At 35.0% G+C, this 25,126-nt stretch overlaps 1 long non-coding RNA gene across 1 annotated transcript; it reads right to left on the bottom strand.

Moving 5' to 3' along the window:
* Nucleotides 17,979-19,747, bottom strand: LOC109836062. Its single transcript, XR_002245812.1, has 2 exons — nucleotides 19,664-19,747; nucleotides 17,979-18,431 (listed from the first exon to the last, which is right to left on the bottom strand). It is a non-coding gene; the product is annotated as an uncharacterized LOC109836062 (long non-coding RNA).

Genomic DNA, 25,126 nt, shown 5'->3' with positions numbered 1-25,126 from the left:
AATGATATGGTGAGATGAAATCATATCGTGAGATGGACTAATTATATTATCAAATTCATTATCATTAATGTACATCTATACTACATATAAAAGAAGTTTAGGGTGTTAAAACTTTTAATTACCTCTTTTACCCTTCTAAAATTTGATAATTCACAATAATGCCTTGAATCTTATTTAACTCATTCTATTTATTACACTATAATTATTCTTTAATGATATGGTGAGATGAAATCATATCGTGAGATGGACTAATTATATTATCAAATTCATTATCATTAATGTACATCTATACTACATATAAAAGAAGTTTAGGGTGTTAAAACTTTTAATTACCTCTTTTACCCTTCTAAAATTTGATAATTCACAATAATGCCTTGAATCTTATTTAACTCATTCTATTTATTACACTATAATTATTCTTGAAATAAACTTAACTAATACTAAAAACTAAATATATATTATAAATTTAATCATAAATTTTATTCAATTATTTCTAGTTATTACACTATCATTATTCTTTCACTGAACATAAGAACTGATATATTGTAACTTTTAACCATATTAGTGTTATATTAAATAAGTTAAATATTTCACATTAGATATTGGATATTACACAATAAATATACAATTTTAATATATAAGATAATAATATCATAGCTTATATTAATTAGTTATATCATAATTTATGATAATTAAGTATTTAATTAGACATTCAACATCTAATCCAATACGATAATATATTGTTATGTGTCTTTGATGTGTAAAAAATCCATGGAGAGGAATACTAATATAAATGTTAACCACTTGGTGTAGTCTAGAAATAGCATATAAATTATCATAATATATAGTACTAAGATTGCAATATACTTATCATAGTATTTGGATACGAGGTAATTATAAGCATGCATCCAAGTAGTGTGGGAAGCTATTACATTTCCTCTTGACACTGGATGTAGAAAGATAACTTTTATAGAAGATGCAGATGCAATAATTAGAGATATCCATAATAGGTTGGAGTAACCCTCGATTTTCGGACACTTTGTGGATGATATTCAGCAATGTTGCACATGACTCGAGGAATGAGATTTTTAGATAATTTATCAAATTGAGAATATAACTGCTCATGTGTTGATCTAAAGAGCTAAGAAAATTAATAATTTTATAGTCTTGCTCGAAGACTCACCATTATTTTTACACAATATTTTATAGTCTGATAAGGACCAATATTAATCCTCATTCTTTTGATGTGCTTCTGGATTTTCAGTTTAGTTTTAATGTATCTTAATATTTTTTCTTAAAAAAACTATTGTAATACAATAATTAAATCCTACCTAATAAAGTAATTTACAACATCTCCCCTTCTAAACCCACTAATAATACATTTAATATGAATTTTAGTGAGAAAATGAACCTATAATTAAAGGTTTTATGTATATTCTCTTACTGATTAATCAAATTCTACTCATTAATTATGCACTAATAAGTTCACGACTTATCTACTTCCATAAACATTTCACTTAGACAAAGGTTGCATAAAATTATGCTATATACAGATGCTTAAATGCACAAAAGGAAGTGCTAAAAGAGTCAAAAGAAAAAAAATGGAGGAAGTGAGAATTTTAATAGTGGAGTCAGTCCCTTGATTATAGTAAACAAGATACCTTGTCATCAACAAGATTTCACAGGTGATAATGAAAAGGAAAAAATTGTATTGCTTTTTTAGGAAAAGAATAGATTTGCAACCGATTTCACCTCCAATTTATGAAAAAAATATCAATCTATTAGTTATATAATTATGCAATTTCATCGAGAGAAAAAATAATATAAATGTCAATAAATTTATATGAGTGGGTGGTTCAGGGCTTTGTTTGATTCCTCTTCGTTTTTCCCAAAAATAAATCATGGGCGAGTACAATGTACGATAACCTTCAAATGTTTTAATCTCATATTATTACTTATTATGCATCACGTGCAAAGCACGTGTTAAATATTAGTCTTGTTCAAAACATCATGACATGTATATGATAAAATTTTCACAAAGTTTGAAGTCTTCTAGAATCAAACTAGTTTAATACATTGATTTTTCAAATAGCATAGTCCATTTTTGCACAATGTTAAAATAATAATTAGAAAATAAAAAAAAATAAAAAAAAACTATACTTTTTTCTTATGTAGATCATTATGAGTGCAAATAATGATAGGTGGTGCCGATCATCATTTTGGATAGCCTATTAGGCCATCTCACACTAAGAATCTCATCTCAACATCTCATTTTATAATTTTTCCTTATAATGAAAATGTGTAGAGATAAGATTCATATCATAAGATGCCTAATTAGGCTATTCAGCGGCCACTGACCTGAATAATTATATAATATTATATGTCTTAGATATATATATATATATTATTTATTATCATACATATATACTATAGTTATATCATTATAATTAGATTATATATATATAAGTATATTATATATTATATATTATATATTTATAGACGAGAGAGGAGAGAGAGAGAGTACTATGGTGTGAGAGGCGAGATAAGATAGAGAAGAGAGACTGAGCGCATCCTGGCTGACTGACGTGTCATTGGTTCTTCGTCCTAGAGTCATGCACGTAGAGAGATGAGAAAGTAGATTACACTGGGTTACTTCCTTGTGCAAATTGAGGAGATTTTCCGCCATGTTTCCTATGTGACACATTCCCACTATCCTCGTAAGGTAGACACATCAAATCTCACGCAATGCACCACTCTCTCTCCTACTTTATTGAGATGGTGGTAAGATTGTGCCAATAGGACTCCTATTAGAAGGAAATCCCCTCATATTGACCAAGGATATGCCATTTAAATCTCATTATACTTATATAGTATATACTACTAGCATATATTACTTATTATATGTAAATATCAGTATATATGTTATATATATATTAATTTATGCTACCTATCATATTATATCATATTGTAATATTATATATGCTATACATGTATTAATTATATATATATATACCATATATTTCTATATATTATATTATTATATTATTTACTTATATGTATATATATCATTATATGTATATATTTATATATATATATGCTATATTATTATATACTTATATATTACGTATATTAACTTATATATATCATTATATTTAGTATTAATGGATATCCTTGTCATTAGGAGGTGATTTTCACTCCTTTCGCCTATGTGACCATACATTCCACCACCATCCTCATTATAATAGCACAATTCCCCACCAAAGCTCACACTCTCTCTTCGCTTACTTTATGAGACGGCATGCGCTAGGGGATTTTTTGCCACATATGCTCGCAAAGAGAAATCTCCCTCGCCTATGACAATGATACCTCATTTATCTCTTTCTCTCTATTACTTTAGACATATAATATACCTATATATATCGTTAGAGCAGAGCTAAGGAGAGGAGCGAGTAGATATGGTATGCTTGCACAACGCAAATAATATTGTGTTGATAGGGAGAGTGGGACAGATCGATCTCTATTTCAAATGGGGACCATATTCACATGGGTTGAGGTTAGTAGCATGGAAGATCTATTGCAATCCATATTGAATGAGCTAGAGGGCATCTATGTCTATCCATACTATTCAAGCATCATCTTTTTATCCTTGCGCTACCAAGCATCCTTTTTATCTCAGTCATTAACTATTATATCTATATATATATTATATATATTTATATATATTAATATATATTACAATATATATTAATATATTATTTTATTATTAGAGAGTGAGAGAGACGGAGATGTCTGAGGATGGACCTTGACTGTGAGAGGAGAGACCGATAGGAGACAGAGACATGTATGACAGGAGAGAAACTATGGGTATGCTAGTAGTGCATGTGACCATATCCCTCTGTCTTACATTCAAATGCGTTTGACCTATCCTCATGGAGGACTCTCAACCCCATGGAAAGCTTGGTCCTCGCATTGTCGAATGAGTTTGGAGAGGAATTGTGTACCCTCTTCGGATACCAAGCCGATACCCTATTCTGTTACTATCTATATATTATTATAAATATATATTATATTATACTTAAATATAATCAGTATCATATATATATTATTATTATTTATATATTATAGTGCAAGTGCCGATCATCATGGTGTTATGTCCTATTTAGGTCGTATATTATATAATTTCATGTGACGAGACCTCTTTCACCTCGATTTTCCGTCTCTTCCTCTCTTGCTTTTCTACTTATCTTCCTTCGTTGTCTATTCTTGTCTGTGCGTCTCTTCAATCTGTATCCTTTGTTATTTATCTTGTCCTCTATTCTCTCCTTGTTGTAATTCTTTCCACTGGATTAATAGGATACTACTGATATATATATTATTTTATATATATATATATAATATTTTATACTATATATATAAGATATATAAGAAGTTTAGAGAATAAAGTCTTAATTTAAAGACTTTGTTCAAGTTTAGTTGTTGTGTGTTTATGAAACGCTGTGCTTAAAATAATATTTGGCCTACTACGGTGCAATGATCACAAGTCCAAACTACTTCTAGCAATAGTAGTATAGTACACTAGTATACACCAACTATGTACTGTCAAGATCTCCTTGATCTATAAGACCTTTCAGTCAAAGCAAAGATCTCATCGATCTGTTAAACCTTTCGGTTAAAACATTTCGGTTCAGGAAAAATCTCCTTGATCTTTTAAAACCTTTTGGTTCAAAAACCTTTCGGTGAAGACAAAGATTTTTTGATCTGTAATAACATTTTGGTTCAGGGCTTTATTCCTTCGGGTATAGACTAAAGCTTGCACGCTTTCAAACTCTACAGCATCAGCACAATAGTTTAAAATACTTCAATGTGTTTTTCTCATCTTACCAAGAGATGCCCCAAGGGGCACAATTTATTAGCCTCTAAAGCCAGCTCAAGGGTCACAAACAGTCATAAATATGACTGTTATAAATCATAATGGCAATTATAATTGTAACAGCAAATTAATTGATTGTTGTAATTGCTACATGCAGACTTAATTGCTGCATGTAGTAACGCTTGAATGTGAGGTTCGCATTTCTATGCAACGCGAGGGTCGTGTTCCTTGTCACGAATGCAAGAGTCACGTTTCCTTGATATGAGGTAGCCTACATGCTGACTAGAGTGGTAGCCAACATGGCGCCAAAGGGTGCCACCTAGCCCCGATGCCTCCGAGCGAAGTGCAAAGTGCACCTTACAAATAGCACCTTAATGCCTCAGCGCGATTAGCCCCGATCACCAACCCATTGGCCCACGACCCACGAGACCATGACCCACAAGCCCACGAGTCCACGTCTCATAGCCCACGACTCACTAGAACTTATGAAGAATTAATTGAATAAAAATAATTCTCGTCTTGCCGTTGGCAAGCCTCAAACATAGGACCTTTTGAAACACCAAAGCTTTTCAGTGTAGTAAGACTCCCAATGATCTTTGATTACCTCAGCTGCTCTAGTTGTTTTTGAGTGTTCAGTTGTAGCTTCTTATTGTAATCATACGGCACTGACAGTTCTGGTATGCCATAGTAGCCATACTTTCTTAGCATGTTATCAACATAATGAGATTAGGACAATCTAATACCCTTTTTAGAGTATATGATTTTGATTTTGAGAATCACGTTCACAGTTCCAAGGTCCATCATGTTGAACTGTACTGAAAGAAATTTCTTGGTAGATATTACTACCTCCATATCACTCTCGATGATGAGCATATCATCCACATAAAGGCAGATTACCATCACCTTTCCTTCAGCGACCTTGATGTATAGGCACTTGTCAGATTCACTGACTTGATACGCATTGTTGCAAACAACCCCATCGAACTTCTCATGCTAGAGTTTTGGTGCTTGTTTAAGTCCATATAGAGACTTAACAAGTTTATAAACTTTACTAGCTGGAGCATCAGGTCCTTTTGGTTTTTCCATGTAGATCTCTTCTGTAAGATCTCAATTGAGAAAGGTAGTCTTCACATCTATCTGATGTATGACAAACCTTTTTATCACTACCAGTATGATAAACACTCTGATGGTAGTAATCCTACAAATTGGTACATAAATATCAAAGAAATCTATTCATTCTCTCTGAGAGAATCCTTTCGCCACCAATCTTGCTTTATACTTCTCAATAGTAACATCAGGATGAAGCTTCTTATTAAAAATCCACTTGCAACTTATAAGCCTTGCACCTTTAGGTGCATCCACCAGCTCCTAAATATGATTTTGGATCAATAAATCCATCTCATCATCTATAATTTCTTTCCACAGAAGAACATTTGTTAACTGCATTACTTTTTAGAAAGTCTGTGGATCTCTTTCCACATTATAGATGATGAAGTCATATCCAAAATCTTTATGTCTCCTGATACGCTTAGAAGGTGGTTCGGTAACACCTTTATCTTTGACACTTTCAGTTTCTCATGAAACTAGCTCCTCTGGTGCTTCCGACGTACCAGCATTCTCTGCATCCCGAGCTTTAATGATCTCTGGTGCATCTGACGTACCAGCATTTTTTGGTATATCATTGAGCAATAAACCTTTATTATTGATAAACTTGTCCTCAAAGAATTCTGAGCTTCTATGACGGAGTTGGTTCCAAAGTCTAGGAATCTGTATGCATCGCTATCTTCAGCAAAGCTAAGAAACACACACATGTTTGCCTTTGGTCCGGGCTTAGGCCTTCTAATATCTAAAACTGGAAGATATGCAAGACACCCCCACACTTTGAGACTATCCAAAGGATGTGGATATCCCAACCATAACTAATAAGGAGTACTGTCTGTTTCAGAATAGGGTACTCTATTTAGAATCTAGTTTGCCATCAGCAAAGCCTCTCCCCAATAGCAGGTAGGTAGACTAGATGTGATTAGCATCGAATTTACCATCTTGGTTAATGTGCGATTCTTCCTTTCTGCAATCCTATTAGATTGTGGAGAATACGGAGTAGTACTTTCAGCAATGATCCCAAGCTCGTTGAAGTATGATTCTTACTCTTTAGATCGATACTCTCCTCCTCTGTTGCTCCTGAGTCTTTTCACCTGAAGTCCAAGCTGCTTCTCCACACGAATGTGAAACTTGACTAACTTGACAAGCTGCTTCTCCACACCAAGCTTCATTTTTAGATTTTAGCATGTAGACATGGCAGAAGTGAGAATGGTCATTAATGAAGGTAATGAAGTATTTCATGCCGCCTCGAGTGACGATGCTCTTAAAGTCACAAGTATCTGAATGAATCAGATCCAATAAGTTGGTGCTCCTTGTCACACTTGGAAAGGGCTTCCTTGTCAGCTTCACTTGCGCTCAGACTTCACACTTCTCAAGTTTGTTACCCCCATATTTTGAAAATAATCCTAACTTCTCCATGCTAAATAGTTTTCTATAATTTACATGTCCCAGCCTATTGTGCCATAACATAAAGGAGTAAGCAGAAGAGTATATTTTATTTATAACTGAGTTGGGTACAATAGTATTGATCTTATACATGCTATTAGTATGATATGTATTGTCAAAATACATTTTCTTAAAGGATAACACAGCTTTTCCTCCTTGGAAATCTAGCCTCATACCTGTATCACACAACAGGCTTCCAGAGGCTAAGTTTTTGGCTACTGAGGGAACATGCTTCACATTCTTCAATATGAGAGTCTTTCCTAAAGATAGAGTCAGTACCATAGTCCTAGTTCTAAGAACATGCACTACAGAATGATCAGCCATTGATACGTTCTCTTTGGTAGCAATATAAGAAGAGAACAAATCTCTATTAGAGTAGACATGACATGTAGCACATGTGTCTAGCCACCAACCAGAGATGTTGTTTGGAGTTGTCACCTAAAAGAGTATAGCCACATAATTATCAACTTGATTAACATTGTGTGTTGTTCCCTTCTTTGATGCTTTGCAGTCCTTAGCAAATTGTCCTTGCTTCCCACAATTGAAGCATTTGCCGCTTTTCTTAAACTCTTTCTCCTAAACATTTAGATTCTTCTTTTTGTTAAATGACTTTTTCTTCTTATTGGAAGAAGAACTAGTACCCTTCTTAGAGTTAGTAGCCATCATGTTAGCAGACGCCTTCTGCTTAGCAAGAAGCTCAATCTTTGTACGAGTCCGAATCTCGTCCTCGATCCGAATAAACCTCTTCAAATCAAACAGAGTCACCTATCTTTTCCTTCTCCAAATGTCAGTGGAGAATAACATCCAAGATGGAGGAAGCTTGTTGACAATTTTACTAGAAATGAAGGATTGACAAAGATTGATCTTTTCATCCTTCAGTTTCATAACAAGCTTTTCAAGCTTTTTGACTTGAGGCAAAACCTTAGTATCATCTTCGAATTTGAAGTCCAGAAACTTGTCAATGAGGTGAGACTTGGATGGCTTCTCCTCATCCTTGTATTGGTACTCCAAAGCATTCTAGATTTTCTTTGTAGAGAGCTTGTCGCTGTAAGCATCTGGTAAATGATCGGCCAGGTAGTTAAGAGGATAACTCCTGCATAAGTGATCATCTCTAGCTCAAGAGGCTTCAGACTCAGAATCTTCTTCAGAGTCGGGTTTCTCCTTAGAAACCACATAATATATTTTTAGGAGTTACATCTTGAAGATCACTTTCCGACACCAAGCATTGAAGTTGGATCCGTCAAAGTTCTCTAACTTAAGACAGTCCACTCCAAGAGTCCTCGCAGGATCCATAGTAGTTCAAATATATTGCTTTTAATATTGTTGGCACCTGTGGCTAAATCTAAAATGAAACAAATAAATCTATTAGAGAACTGAAGTGCTATATTTTAAAACTTTTCATGTTTAGCTGTTGTGCATTTATAAAAGCTATGCTTAAAGCAATATTTAGCCTACTCCGGTGCAAGGATCCCAATGCTAAACTGCTTCTAGGAATAGCAATACAATACACTGGTGTACACCTACCAAGTACTGTCAAGATCTCCTTGATCTATAAGATCTTTCGGTCAAGGCAAAGATCTCTCTCCTCGATCTGTTAAACATTTCAGGTCAAAATAATTTAGTTAAAACATTTCGGTTCAGGTAAAGATCTCCTTGATCTGTTAAAAACTTTCGGTTAAGACAAAAATCTTTTGATCTATAAAAACCTTTCGGTTCACGGCTCTGTTCCTTCGAGCACAGACTAAAGCTTGCACGCTTTCAAACTCTGCAGCAGTAGCACAATAGCTAAAAATATTTTAATGTGTTTTTCTCATCTCACCAAGAGCTGCCCCAAGGGGCACTATTTATAGACCTCTGAGGCCAGCTCAAAGGTCACAAACAGTTATAAATATGACTATTACAAATCATAATGGCAATTATGATTGTAACAGCAAATGAATTAATTGATGTAACTAATTCATGCAGGCTTAATTGTTGCATGTAGTAACGTCTGAACGCGAGGTTCGTGTTTTTACGTAACGCAAGGGTCTCATCGAGCCTTGCAAATGTGATGGTCACGTTCCCTCTCACGAACACGAGAGTCGCGTTCCCTTGATGTGAGGCCGCCTGTGAGGTAGCCACAGTGGCGCCAAAGAGCGCCACTTAGCCCCGATGCCTCGGTATGAAGTACAAAGTGCGCCTTACAAAGCGCCTCAGCCCGATTAGCCCTGATCCCTTGCCTATTGGCCCACAGCCTACGACATGTTGTTTGTCTACAATAAATAGATAAACACAAATACTAGACAAATAATATTAGTGGTAAATTATTTATTACACATCATCAAAACAAAAAGGCCAACAATCTCCCCCTTTTTGATGATGACAAACAATTTACAAAAAGGACATATGTATGAAAGGAAATGAATATACAATATTGTAATGATTATGCATATAAACAAAAAGAAAGACTATACTTATAATATTTCTCCCCCTTTGATAACATCAAAAAAGGGAAAAATAAAAGAATAAAGAGAGCGAAAGCTCCCCCTATCAATAAGCATGGGTGAGTATAACAAAAAATATATATAGGGATTCTTCTTCCTATCAAAATGCCTCATAGGATACATGAAATGAATGCTAAGGCAAAACATATGAGCAAGCATAAATAAAAAATATGCTAAATTTAACTCACATATAAGAAAACAATGGGAACACATATAGATATGTCATAATGAAGATAGTGTCTCATTATATTAAAAAAATATAAATATAAATAAATTTATGAAATCAAAAGAGAGAAGAACATGAGAATCATGCAAAAAGTTATCAAATAAAAACAAATCAACCAAATGAAATCATAAATCAAAATTTAATCCCAAAAAATGATGTTTGATCAATAAAGAAAATTTTCTTTGAAGAACTTGATCAAACCACTCATAGAATACATTATGAAGTATATTTGAAATTTGAATCATCTATTTAAGCTATATAATGAATTCAAAGCATCAAATCAAAATAAAATTTTTGACAAAAGAGATGCAAAAGAGGCAACAATATATCAAGCTTTTAAGCTTGTTCTAACCCATATAAAGATTATTAGTACCCGGTAAATAAGATTTGGGAATAAACACCCAATAAAACCGGAAGGTTATATAAACATAAACCTCTCATCAAAAGCGAAGCTAATAATCATGATAACAAAGGAATTGATCAAAGAAAAATTAGTTTCATATTAAAAGTTTAAAGCATAATTTTAAAAACCAAGAAAAAGAAAAATAACAAAAAATTAAAATTCTTAGTTTAAAAACCATTTTGGCACCCAAGCATTCTTGGTGCCGGATTGTTTAGGGACATGACCCCTATCAATAAAGCTCAAAGCCCTAGGATTATGAACCCTCTTGGGCGTATGTAGTGCACTAACACGGTCAAATCAATCATCACTCAAATGACCCTTTCGATTGCAATATGTGTAATAAAAGAGATCCATTTATTTTTGTGGACCATTAACTCGTGCACGGGAATCATTTGTAAATAAAAATTATCTTTTAAAATTATTTTGCAAATAAGAAACATCATTAAACAAAGTGGTCTACTTGAGAAATTTGGCAAGTTTGAATATTTTTTCAAATCATAACAAAACTTCGCCAAATGGTCAAATCTACCATAAATATCATATTTAAACACATGTGATCTACTTGAAACGTTTGGCAATTGTGATTTTCTTTTTAAGTCAAAACAATACTTGGCCAAATGACCAAAACGACCACAATGATCATATCTATACACATGAGTATGCTTATGATGAACAATGGGTGCATGTGTGTGTACATGTAATGAAGAAGCTACATGAGATGCACAAGGAGCATTGACATTTTTATGTTTATGTGCATCATAGCAAAATTTAGCTAAATGGCCTTTACGGCCGCAAATAGGGCACTTGTAAACTTTGCTATATATATGTGCATAATGAGTAGATGATTTTAACTTAGTCTTGACACACATATTCATAAGCTTCTTTTGATTATCAATGCATATTTTCAAAGTTGAATCTAAATATGAAATGCGATTATTCACAAGATTCAAATCTTCATTATTAGGCACATATGCATTTTATTAAAAGTAGAACATAAATAGTCATTTATAAAAGAAGCAGTATTATTTTTTATGTTCTCTACTTCTAACATGGTATTATCTCTTTCATGAGTTAAAATAGCAAAGTTTGAAATTTAAGAATCATTATCTAATTTTAATTTATCATTCTTTTCTTTGAGGATCACATTCTCATTAGAAATAGTATCAAACTTAGAAGCTAACAACTCATGATCAGATTTCAAATCTTCATGCTTGCTTTTTAAGTCAATAAAATCTTAATGCAATTTGTTATAGGCATGCAATAATTTTTTACTAGCACAAGCAAGTTCATCATTAGATAAATCATTATCGGGTTCGAACTCGCAAACCTCACTAGGGCTATCGCCTAGTGTCCGTATGCATGATGTTCTATCTGAACTTGAAGCAGGATCCTCCAAAGCTTGTCAGATCACCTCCAAGTCCCCTTGATGTACTTCAATAAATTTTCATAAGGTGTAAGCACTATCAAATTGAACAAACTTGTTAGAAATAGAAGAATCAAGTGCATTAAGCATATATTCTAACACAATCTTGTTCATGGTAAACAATATTTTGTCATTTTTACTCTACTTAGATTTCTCCATAATAGGTACAATATAAGCATTATCAATAATTCCCCATAAATCAATATTTTTAGATTGCACAAATAGTTTAAATCTAAAAGCCCATTGTGCATAGGAAAAATTAATTAATTTAGGAGCAACATTTGATTCATATCCTAACAAATATGCACAATTCATGTCCATGATAAATATATATATGTGCAAGCAAGACATATGCAATCAAAACAAGATTAGCACAACAAGATAACTGGGATCTTTAACTCAAGACGATAAGACCTTAAATCAAAGAGCACCAAGCTCTGATACCAATTGTTAGACCCTAGAGGGGGGTGATTCGGGTCTTATGCTAATCTAATCTGATTTTATGCCAATTAAAAAAAATTCAAATAATATTCTTGTAAGATAGATATACAATATGATATGAGCAAGAATATGTAATATGAACAAAGAGATATATCCTATATGATAAAATATATGCAAGGATATATAAGCAACACAAGAGTAAACAATCTAAACTAAAAACACAATTGTGATAGGGCAATATAAACAATGCAAACACACAATATGATCACGAATTTCGGAACTTCCGTCCTACGTCTCCACTCCCCACTCCCGGGGAGAAATCCACTATCATAACCGGGTTTTCTACGCTCACCCGAATAACGTTTATACCTCACACTCGGTTTTCTAGTTCACCGAAAACTTTACAATCTCACACTTTTGCAATCCCACTATACACCCTCTCAAATGTTGGTCTCTAGTCCGTGTCTCCCTCAAGTGTTAGGAATTACAACCTCTCTCTAGGCATTACCACCTACTGCACTCCTCTTGGGACGACCCCGTCTCTCACCACACACTCCCTACTGCACTCCTCTTGGGACGACCCCGTCTCTCACCACACACTCCTCTCGGTGTACAAGTATATTACAATGTGATCTACATAATTAAGGCTCACAAATACAAATTGGTTCTCTATAATAGATGAGAACTCAATTAAGCTCACTCTCAATTGTTATAACTTCCCACAATCTAATTATACAATGTATACAAATAAAATAAGCTCAATGGTTGTGTGTGTAAGTAATGAGAAAATCAATTATAAACTCAATGTAAATCCTAGCTTAAATAAGCTCAATGGTTGTGTGTGTAAGTAATGAGAAAATCAATTATAAACTCAATGTAAATCCTAGCTTGATAAAAATGATAAACAACAAATAAAAGTAATGAGAAAATCAATTATAAACTCAATGTAAATCCTAGCTTGATAAAAATGATAAACAACAAATAAATAATATAAAGTTAGTATTGAGTTTAGAAATTCTTCTCTGAAGAAATAAGATGGAGAGATGGAGATTGAAGCTCAAATGAAGATGATCTCCTCCACTTGTGAAAACTTATTCATAAACCAAAAACCAAAACTAAAACAAACTTAAACCCTTGTTAAACTTTCTTAAAACATTCTCTTAAGTTATTTTGGAACTGAGGATATGTGAGAGTATTTATAGGAACCCCAAAGCCAAGAGAAAACAAGGCAAAAAGACCAAAAACCCAAAAATATTACAGTCTGGAAATATAGCCGTTATAGTATTATGAGTCGACTCGGTACTATTCATGAGTCGAGTCATAAGTAGCTGTTACAGGCTAAAAACCAACTTATGGTCGACTCATAAAAATCATGAGTCGACTCATCATGCATGGGTCGACTCATGAAGTCATAGGTCGACTCAGTAGAAACAAAACACACTTTCCAGCACAGTTTATCAGTCGACTTATGACAGACATGAGTCGACTCAATCTGTCTGGGTCGACTCATGATGTTATGAGTCGACTCATTAGAAACAAAATGTAAACTACACAACAGTTTATGAGTCGACTCAACACTGTTGATGAGTCGACTCAAGACATGCACACTGTATATTTTAAACAGAAATCTAATTTTCAAACCTCTTTTAAAAATAGCAAATAAAATCAAAAAAATGTAAAACTATAGAAAATGATTGTAGACATGATAATAAACATGCTACAAAAACTAGTTTTCAAAAAAGACCTCCCAAATAAAAAATATCATCATTTTGCAAAATAGTCCAAAACAGGAAAATGTAAACACATGAGTTTTGATATTTTAGCTTAACCATATTTTGAAATATTACAAAATAATTTTGTAGACTTAATAAAAGATGTATATGATTATTGTTAAGTTACAAAACTGAGAATACAATATTTTCACAAATATAATAGAATATGAAACATATGAGTATGTATACGAATATATATATATATGTTTCATATCTTATAAAATTAAACCAAACCAACTTATCCACATAAAAACAAACACGTATGAATATAAATATTTATTTATATGCTTGTAAACACTTTGTTTGTGGATAAACCAAAAGCCAAAATGTGTATATATATATAACTATATATATACATAGAAATCAATAAAATATGTGTGCATATGATATTGAGCTTAAAGTACTTAACACATGTAATATAAACTCCTAAACTAATTATACCCAAGCTTGTGATCTTCAATGAAGCTCTATCTTGGTACACTTGCGGATGAAGCTTGAAATTGAATCTTTAACTTGAATTACGTAGCTTCACTCTACTATTCTGCCAACCTCCATTGGATATGATCGTGAAAGCTTGATTCTATCCAACCTCTAACATGTTGTTTGTCCATAATAAATAGATAAATACAATCACTAGACAAACAATATTAGTAGTAAATTATTTGTTAAACATCATCAAAACAAAGAGGCCAATATCACCCACTAGAACTTATAAAGGATTAATTAAATAACAAAAATCTCGGCTTACCGTAGGCAAGCCTCGAACATAGGACTTTTTAAAATACCAAAACATTAATTTTTTGCTATGCTACTAAGGATTTCTGAAAAATACCAGTAATTAATAAATACATAGTTTGAAAACTCATTTTTGGAAAGTTGACCAAAACAAAAATATCTAACAGTTAGAACTAAAAAAGAACTATACATTTTTTGAGCAGAAAAAGCAGGGTTAGAAACCCTGCTCATATAAAGATTTTATTAATAAACAGCAAACATCACAGCTAGGTGAAGAGCCACGTAGGGTGCAGCAGGTAAGGAGTGGACCTATGTCGTCACCTACCAAACTGGACCCACAGCGGAGATTCATCTAGACGGCACATATTACATACTTACATACTAGAGTTCACTTAACACATACAAGAAACATAACAAAGCTTAGATTGGGGGACTAAACATCAACAGATAACCAACAAAAAGGTAATGTATCTTCATCATCAGGAAAAGTGAAAGAGAAAATTTAGAGGGCATGGGGGAAACTATCCCCAGATGCATCAGCCCTCTTGTTTGCCAGCTCCTGAAGTCCAGTACTTAGGGCAGCCCTGCGAAGTCTCCTTTCCAGCCTCTCATCCGCAGCACCTGTCCAGAATATAGAATATCTCCCTATGTTAGAAGCAATAAGTAGAGAATCAGGTTGTTCATCCTTGAAAATGAGAGCATTTCTACTAAACCAAATCCACCAGCAAGTACAGGGCAACAATATCTTCCAGATGAGTTTAGCATCCTTGCTAAGAAAGGTGGATTTATGAAAAAATATCAATTCCTCCACCGACTGAGGCCAACTGTTTGTGTGAATAGAGGGGAAGATGTGTGACCAAATAGCTCGTGCAAATGGGCATTTGGAAAACAGATGATCGTGAGTTTCAACCTCAGATAAACAAAAGGAGCATCTTGGATCACCTGTCCAGCCCTTAATAATCAGATTTCCCTTCGTGTTTAACTTCTTGTTTGTGATGATCCAGAAAAGAACTTTTACCTTAGTTGGGATGGAAGATCTCCAAATCATGCTATAAAACTTAGATTTTATACCCCCAGAGTTGACAAGGGAGTAGAATGATTTAACAGAGTAAATCCCCGATGGAAGAAGGGTCCACAAAAGCTCATCTGGAGTAGAAGAAATATTGATATTTGAAGAAGTTAAATGAGTGAGGAGAAGGTTTTGATCAGACCTTTCTGAAGGCGATATACCTCTTCTGATAAGGGGATGCCAGTTCCATGAATGATTGATCATTCTGCCCTGAGATCTGATACTGCAGGACTGAGATAGGGCCGCCTACGGAAGAACAACTTCGTCGTCGAACTCCGCCGACTTCCGCCAACTCCACAGCTGGCCCCCGATTTCCGCCGACTGTCTAAAATCCGAAGCCAGCCATCGTCATTCTTTTTCTGTTCAAAAATTTCTTCGGCGAATTAAGCACGCGTCCTCTCTCTGTGAAAGCTATGAACTTTCTGCCCCTAAAATTGAAATAAGTTGGAAATTTTACAACTTTTGAGAAACCCTTTTGTTTTTTAAGTTAGGGTTTTCGAAAGGAGGAGGTCCTGCTGGTTCTTTGATACCCATCTTAATTTTATAGCGCTGGTGAGTTTATTTTTCCCTTTTTCATAGCAATTATTAGAGTTTTTACATATAATCTGGTGTTTCTAGGAGTGTTTTCATGATCCTCCTGTTTAAGGAGCTTAAAAGTGTAATTTTTAACCAACTTATTTGGTTACAATTGTTACTGGCAGAGGCAGAGGGGTCTGCTAGAAATCAGATTTCGTTTGCCTTGAAATTGTGAACTAAATCAATTAATTTGATTACTTGAGAATGGCCATGGAAGGTTGTGCAAAAATAGTGTTCATCAGAACTAAGAAGAAAATAGGCGACGGAAGACATTTGACGGAGCTAATGATGTGCTACATTTTGGCTTGTATCTATGTAATGATTCTCTATATGCAAATTGGTGATAGTCCATAAAATAAGTTCTTTTAAATCTAGGAATTGTTTGCTTTCTAATTTCATTTATATCCTGCAGCAAATTGGTGATAGTCCATAAAAAAAGGTCTTTTAAATTGGTGATAGATCTCCCTCTACTCCAACTGTGAATCTGATAAACATTTCATTTATATTCTGCAGCTTTCATTTCTATTTCTAACTAAACATTTCATTTATTTTTTGTAGGTGAGGTTACTCTAATCTCGAAGAAGAAGAAGTTTCAGGGTTTTGTTGTGTGTTTGTGTAGAGCTGGGATCAACCCACATTTAACTTTGTAGTTGTTTATGTTTGATTGCAACGGATGGAGAAGGATTTATGTAATGTGTGTCGAAGTTTTGTTATGTATTGTAATGGGTACTGATTTTTCTGCTGGGACTTGAGTTGTAAACAAACCAATTCTGGGTGTCTTTATGCTGAATATGATACTGTAATGCAGTCACTGGAATTGTCTGAATATGATACTATGATGATGAAGGTGATGAGAATTATTTTTAACCAACTCAGGGTCTGATGATGAGTGTCTGCTGCTCTTTTTGGACATGCCTTTTACTGAGAGTTGTTTTTTTTTTCTTGGTTCTTCTCCGCGGTTAAATATTGATGGTCAATAAAATAGTTTAATCACGCAACTTATATGATGGGAGAAATAATTATAGCTTTTAACTACGGCGTATTCTGATAGATCACTTGTACAGGAAATGATGATGATGATCTCCGGTAAAGGATGGACCGACCAGTTCTCTTCACGATCATTAACAGTTACAAAAACAAGGAAGAAACAAGCGTGATATATTTTAAAAATCGATCTATTTGTTAAAAGTCCAATAAATAATTCAAATCAAAGCCATCTGATACCTGACTTAGACCTATATGCCATAACTAACTAGTGGAATTGTGTTGCACAGGAGCAGACATTAAAAAGAAGACGATGACCCACAAAAACTGTGCTTGCCTGGCTGACCAAAACAAAATAAAAAAACATCTTGAATAATAAATTGGCGGGTACAGGGCATGAAATTGCTTATGTTCACAAAACAAGGCTTTAGTACAAGCAAGAAATCTAGTTTAGAACAACAATAATCTTCCATCACGCTGAATTTAGTAATGCCCAAACGTTGAATACATCCTCTTGAAGATTTATAACCTATGAGCCAATGACAATCAGGTAAAGATTGCAAATCCTGAAATCCCGCGGATAGATGTAACTTGAGCTGAGTGGATGCATTCACTTGGTAACATTTAACAATTTATCCATCAGTTGAAACATAATAGTATTTCATACAAAAATCTGGACAAAGAAGCAGCGACTAGTTTTGAATGAATACATAAATGTCATCTCTCTTTGCTTTGTCTGTGCTCTCTTCGTATTGGCATACCCTTGGGGAATATCTGATCCTTAATCCACGTGTAAATGTGCACCAGGACATAGTAGGTTGCGGCGTTGGCACCCAAAATGAAACGCAAGAGGAAGAAAAATGGATTGACAAGCTTCTTCACATCCTCAACTTTTGACCCATCTGCGCAGAGATGACACAAATCAAACTCAATAAATCCAGATTAAACATGCAAGATAAATCCTAAATGGGGATGTAGTTCAATAAGGGGGAACAAACAAAACAAAACACAACTTGTCAAAGTCCTCGCTCATAAGAAAACTCGAGAACTGAATTTGTCTATGTACTTTTTAATGTGAATCCAAATCCAAATTCAAATTCCTTGAGAGGAACAAAAATCCAAATCCAAGCTCAAGCACAAGAATAAATATTACGCGGTTTTCGAAAAGAATGAGAGGAACAAAAATCAAATTGTAATTTCGTCAGTAATACACTAACTAAATGATACTGCGTCACTCCGCAAACCAAGTAACCAACACCTATGTACAAATCGCGGCAATCTACTAGTTAGACTGAATTAAGCCGAACATAAACTATGAAATAAAAAAAAATGGCACATGCACCATAAGTCTTAACATATAAAGATGTCGGTTATCATAACAAATGGTTTGGCAAATTTGTGACATATATCAACCAAAATTAACAAAAATATATCACTTTTGAAGTGATTGACATTTAGAATCTAGATATTCTACTTCAAACAGAACTGTCCATACTTGCAAAGGACATGCTTGGCAAACTCATAAAATTGGGATAGGATTGACTCATACCCATTTTTTAATTGTCTTGTTTTGAACTGTCTTATATTCAACAAAATTTAGGTTAAGGTTGACCGATTTTTAGGCCAAATTTTGGCACTAAACCTGCTTTTCTTTTGGTCCACGCCCAATAAAGCAAGTCAGGTTAGGATAAAACTAAACCAGAATCAATCCTAATCCATTTTTTTTATGGTTTTATCAAAGACAGCCAAACAAAATAAGATGGATCAACATAATTTAAGCTCGTTTAACCAAAGTATGCTTTCTTCACTAAGGTTGATCATTGCTTCATTCTACATTAGCATCCTCATAACAAAGAGAAAACTAAAATACTAGATTCATACTGAATCTAGTCCAATTTACTCTTATTCAACTACTAATCCTCTCTATAACCAGACATATACGTGATGATGTAAAGTACAACCACCCCGATGAAACTAACAGTTGTGGAGAGAAAGAAAAGAAGCACCGGATTTGAGATGGGGAAATAGCATAGATGGGGGGGGGAAAGAAATCATCTGCGACGAAACTAACAGTTGGCTCGCGGATAGCCGGAGTTGGGGGAAATAGCATAGACTGGGAAATAGCAGATTTTACCTGGCCGGAGTTTGCTCGCGGAGGAGGAAGGGTCTTGGAGGGGGGCTGAGAGAGTGATCGATCTGGTTTGGGGAAGAATATGTAATATGAAGATATATACATATATATATATATATATATATATATATATATATATATATATATAGAGAGAGAGAAAAAATGGAGAAACTGGTACCAAGTTGCTTCATGCAACTTGGTAGTGATGTGGCTAATCTTGATCCTACATTCTACATAGGAGTGTGTGAAGGGTGTTGAGGCTCTATCTTTGAGGTGTGATGTCTAGGTCAAGATTAGGCATATCACTACAAGTTGTTTTAAGCAACTTGGTACCAAAGTTCTCCATATTCTCATATATTATATATTATATTATATATATATATATATATATATAGAGAGAGAGAGAGAACTGGTGTAGCACTGCCACGCTTCCCAGGTGTGCTTCTTGCGGTGTTTTTGAAAAAAAAACACCGCGTTCCCCGATAAACGCGGCACAATAAAATCTCTCTCACTCTCTCTCTCTCTCTCTCTCTCTCTCTCCCCAAAACTCTATTTCCATTGTGAAGCAATCCTTTCCCGCTCCAAGACCCTCCCTCCTCCCTCTCTCGATCTCTCACTGGCCGCCCTCAGCTCCTCGTCCACGACCTCCGTTCCCCCATACTCCCTCTCTCGATCTCTCTCACGCTGCCACGAGCTCCTCCTCCACGAGATCCAGTCCCCCGCCACGAGATCCAGTCCCCCGCCACGAGATCCAGTCTCTCGAGATCCCCCAACTCCACCGACGGCCCTCAACTCCGCCAACGGATTTATTCTGGTAAGATCATCCTACTATTGATTATCTTCAACACTAATTCCCATATTTTGTTTTAAATTATTATGTGGCACTGATGGATGACAAGACAACTGTTCCTTACAAACCTCGAGTTATTAAGGATTAATCCAAGGTGGCCTTGGCAATGTTCTTTGGGGGAATTAATTGGACTAATTCGAGTGGAAAGTGTCAAGCTTGTATTATCTAACAAGTGGTTGCAGTGAGTTTAAAACAGTACAAATCTAGAACCATCCTCTTATCTATCAACATAAAGAACCACTATGAGGGTGGAGTTGTACTCATACTTTTTAAGTTTTGACTAAAATAAAACTCAGGTTTCAACCAAAATGGCTCAGGTTCCATGGGATGGATAGGCTACGGTAAAATCTGTTTGGATATTATGGGTGAAGACGATATGTTGATACTTGGAGCTGGGATGAAACCCCAGCCTTTGCTCATCATTGCCTCTTCAAGCACCACCATTAGATAGGAGACGTTTCTCAGATATTGGGGCTGCCTAAAACCCAATAGTCTAGTTGGTCCTTTCTTTGGCCTTGGCAAAGGTCCTTTCCTTGGCCTTGGCAAAGGAATGTATTGTGACGCCCCTGGGTTCACACAAGGCTGCAGTCCAAGGTGAAACCAAGAATGTCAAACCTGTTATGCACCACACCATGCAATAACATGTTTCACCATCACAATTAACATCTATCTAGTAGAATCAATAACTGGTGTAGGTACAAAACAGGTAAGAGATAATACAAGGAATACTGATGAAATGATAATAGTCACATAAATATCTCATCATCCAACAATACAGAAATACATAGTCAAGATCTGAGTAGATAAACTGAAATACTCAACAAGTCTCAAATACAAATATTTGACGATAAGGAGATAAGGCTCACAGCCTTTACAACTTATAGAATAATACCCTCAAATGTCTAACCTCACTATAGTGGAGCCCAAAGAAAATAATACATAGCTAGAAAGTAAAACTGAACACTAATGTGGTCCGCTATCAGCCTGCGGCTCTCCGTGCTCCTGGCTTGTGACCTGAAAGGGGGAGGGACAACGAGCGTCAAAGCGCTAGCGAGTAACATCACAACCAACCCCAAGGGAAAAGGGCTCGTTGTATAACAAAATACAGATAATATACATAATAGATCTAAAATCATTGATCCTACTATAGAGGGTTTTAGTATTTAGAAATTTACAACACGAGCATAGGTACGTCGAGCGAAATAATCCAAACAAGGAAACCCTCATGTATATACCTTGTATCTCAAATTGTTAATCTCTAAACACCAGACCCGAGGTTCTAGTACAGAAAACAATAATAAAAGAAATACAGCTAATCTCAGAGCAAAAATACAGTGCCATACCATAGCTAACATGAACATCATGTTATTACTTACATGAATATCATATCGAGATTTACATAAGTGTTATGACATAAACTCACATGAGTGACATGTTAGAAAACGATTAAGTGTCCAAAACATAGACTATATAGATTAAACGTCCAACTCATGGACTGAATATAACCGTTATCCAACGCATGGACCGGATGTGACCGTTGTCCAACGCATGGACAGGATGTGACCGTTGTCCAACGCATGGACCAGATGTGACCGTTGTCCAACGCATGGACCGGGTGATAATGTATATCCAGCACGAGGATTAAAATAGCTATGCATGTCCAACACGAGGACTAAGAGGTAATGCTTGTCCAACAAGAGGACTGCGGATTTCAGTCCAACACGAGGACTGTGAAATGGTGAAAATATCACTGGGATACATAGTGAAATCTACCTATATCAATTCACAGTCAAAACAGTGTATATATCCCTAATTGGTACTCTCAGGGCTTCTATCATGCCTGGGTACTTAGTAAGACCAAATACCAAAGTCAGATAGTCCAGGAAATCACTCGAACCTGAACAAATATTCAAAAATGTACAAAACAGGGAAAATACAACAGAGAGTTCGGCGGTCGACCGATCCGGTCGACCGAACCCTGACATGATTCTGGCGGTCGACCGCTAAGCATCTCGGTTACATCGCGGTCGACCGGATAAATGTTGCGGTCGACTGAACAAGCGTCGCGGTCGACCGAATAAACTTGGCGGTCGACCGAAGCCCTAAAACGAGCTCAGCGGTCGACCGCACCGGTCGACCGCCAAGCGGACAGAAACCCAATCTTGGTTTTCCGTCAGCTACTAAACCTGAAACAAACTTTTGAAATTTTCTACGATAATACAGATCTAATGTCTCTATAAATCATACTGTAGGAAAACAATAAATTTTAAGCATGTAAACTATAGTCCCAACATTCTAAATACAGAGAAACGAGATCAAAACGTTTTGATTACAGTAAACATGATTTAACTTTTGTTTAAGCAAATTTTCAGATCTAAATCTTTATAAAACCCAACATTTGAGAACTCTTGTAAACTGAAACTTTTGATTCTTGCTAACCATATGTAGAGAGTTCATTTATACAAAAAAATATCATTTTGGCTCATCAAAACCCATAAAAACTCAAAAGAAAATCATAGAAAACAGGGGTGAGGGATTTGGGCGAGATGGTACTCACCTTGGGTGCTGACAACTGCTCTGGAGATGATCCTCCTTTGCTCAAATCCGCGAAAAATCCCCTGAAACTCCTCCAAACTCCCTAAATCACCAGGTCCAGCTAGGGTTTTGAGAAAAGAGGAATGGGGCTAGGGTTTTACGTTTGGGCTGAAGAGAGAGGCTCTCCTGGGTTGAAATAGAATATATACTAAAACCCTAACCCGACCCGAAACCCAATAGGACCAAAACAAAACCGTAAAAGAAAATGAAGCCTGAAACTCTCTGTACGCTGGTCTGGGTTCCCAAACACTGATAAATATACATATCTGATATATATATATATATATATATATATACATGATTATTCCTCATAAGAGAATTATTCACTATTAATAATTCACATATATTTATTATAAAATTTTTGGGGTTTTACATGTATGCCCTCTAATTCTGTTGCTATTTCAAAACCACATAAATCATTTTGATATTTCATATTACTCATCCTGATTCTGTTCTATCTTCAGATCTAGACAGCTGTTGGAGCTACAATAGGCCAAGCCAGGCAAATAAAGTGTTCAAAATGGGGGAACCAAGTGCTAGTGGAAGTGAAATTCTTGCCAATACAAAAAATATAGCAGATGTGGTAAACTCGGGCATTATAGAACTAGTTGTAAAGTCAACTTGCCAAGGTACAATTAATATTATTTTTTTCATATGTAGCTTCTTTGTGAATTTCTTATATGTTTAGTTTAGTTGTTTTCAAGTCATATGAAGAATTTAGATTAGATTAAAGCAGTTCTTTTTGGGTATTCTCACTTCTCAGGTTACTTTAGTATCCCCTGCCAAACTATGGTTTTTTATATATTTATTTTCTTTGCATGATTTTGTTCAAGATTAAATAATATAAACAACAGGTCTGGCCATAGGTACTCTCAGTGAGGAATTGACAGTTAACTTCATTAATAGCTGCAGCTTGTGTAAATTAGAGATATCAATAACATGACCTATGATTTGCTTTTTTGTGAATTTTTTATATGTTCAGTTTAGTTGTTTTTAAGTTAATTCTGTACTTTTAACTTCAACATGGAATGAGCACACAAAACATCATAGCACTAATTTGGTGTTAATATTTATCATGAAATTTACAGCTAGGCCAATTTGTGGAGAAGAAGAAGAGCAATATTGGGAAAAGAAGAGGAAACAGAGAAGAATGATGACGATATGATGAAGATATATCGTTACAAACCAAAATGTTTACATTATGAATGAGTCGCCAATTATGAATGTGTCGCCAATTATGAATGTGTCGCCTATTTGTAAACATGTTTATGAAATTAATTAGTTATATGGTTACCTTTTAAATGGTAGATATTGATTCTTATATTGCTACAAATCATGAATTTTATCTTCAGGATGATATTCTGTCTTGTTGCCCGTGTTTTGGAGTTTCACAGATGCCTGTGTTTTGAAAGTTAGTCTTGTTGACAGTGTTTTGGAGTTCACAGATGCCTTGCTATTGATTTTTGACTTTGATTATTATCTTTCTCAGATCTTTGATATGCATGTGATACATTATGAGCACCTGGGAGGTGAATTAGTCACAGGAGTATTTTCAAGGATCATCTTTAATACAGGCATGTTTTCATTATTAAAGTAAGTACCTAGGAATTTAGATATTAGTTATAACCGTTCTCTCTCGTAGACAATACCGACCACTATGCAAGACTCACCCTGGTCACCTCGTCATATTTTAACTTAAACAAGGAGAAGTGTCATCTTCCATTAAGTTGATTTGGAGGGAATAGTTGGCCTCCATAATCAACAAACAAAATAAAGAAAGCCCTTCATTGAACCAGAAGATATGCAAGAATAGGCTGAAACTAACAAATACTGAGCAACTTGAGTACAAACTGAGCTCATAATTGAGTAGTGAAAACAAAAGGAGACCAACTTGAGTAGTCCAAACAAGCTCATAATTGAGTACAAATTGAGCAAAAAATTGAGTACAGACTAACCACAAACAATCACACATTTTGGATACAAAAAAAGTACAAAATGACCCAAGTTACGCAAGCTAATCC

Source organism: Asparagus officinalis, chromosome 4 (assembly GCF_001876935.1).
Source record: "Asparagus officinalis chromosome 4, Aspof.V1, whole genome shotgun sequence".
Classification (NCBI taxonomy): Eukaryota; Viridiplantae; Streptophyta; class Magnoliopsida; order Asparagales; family Asparagaceae; genus Asparagus; species Asparagus officinalis.
Note: the sequence above shows the minus strand (reverse complement) of the source record. Positions and strands in the feature narration are given on the sequence as shown.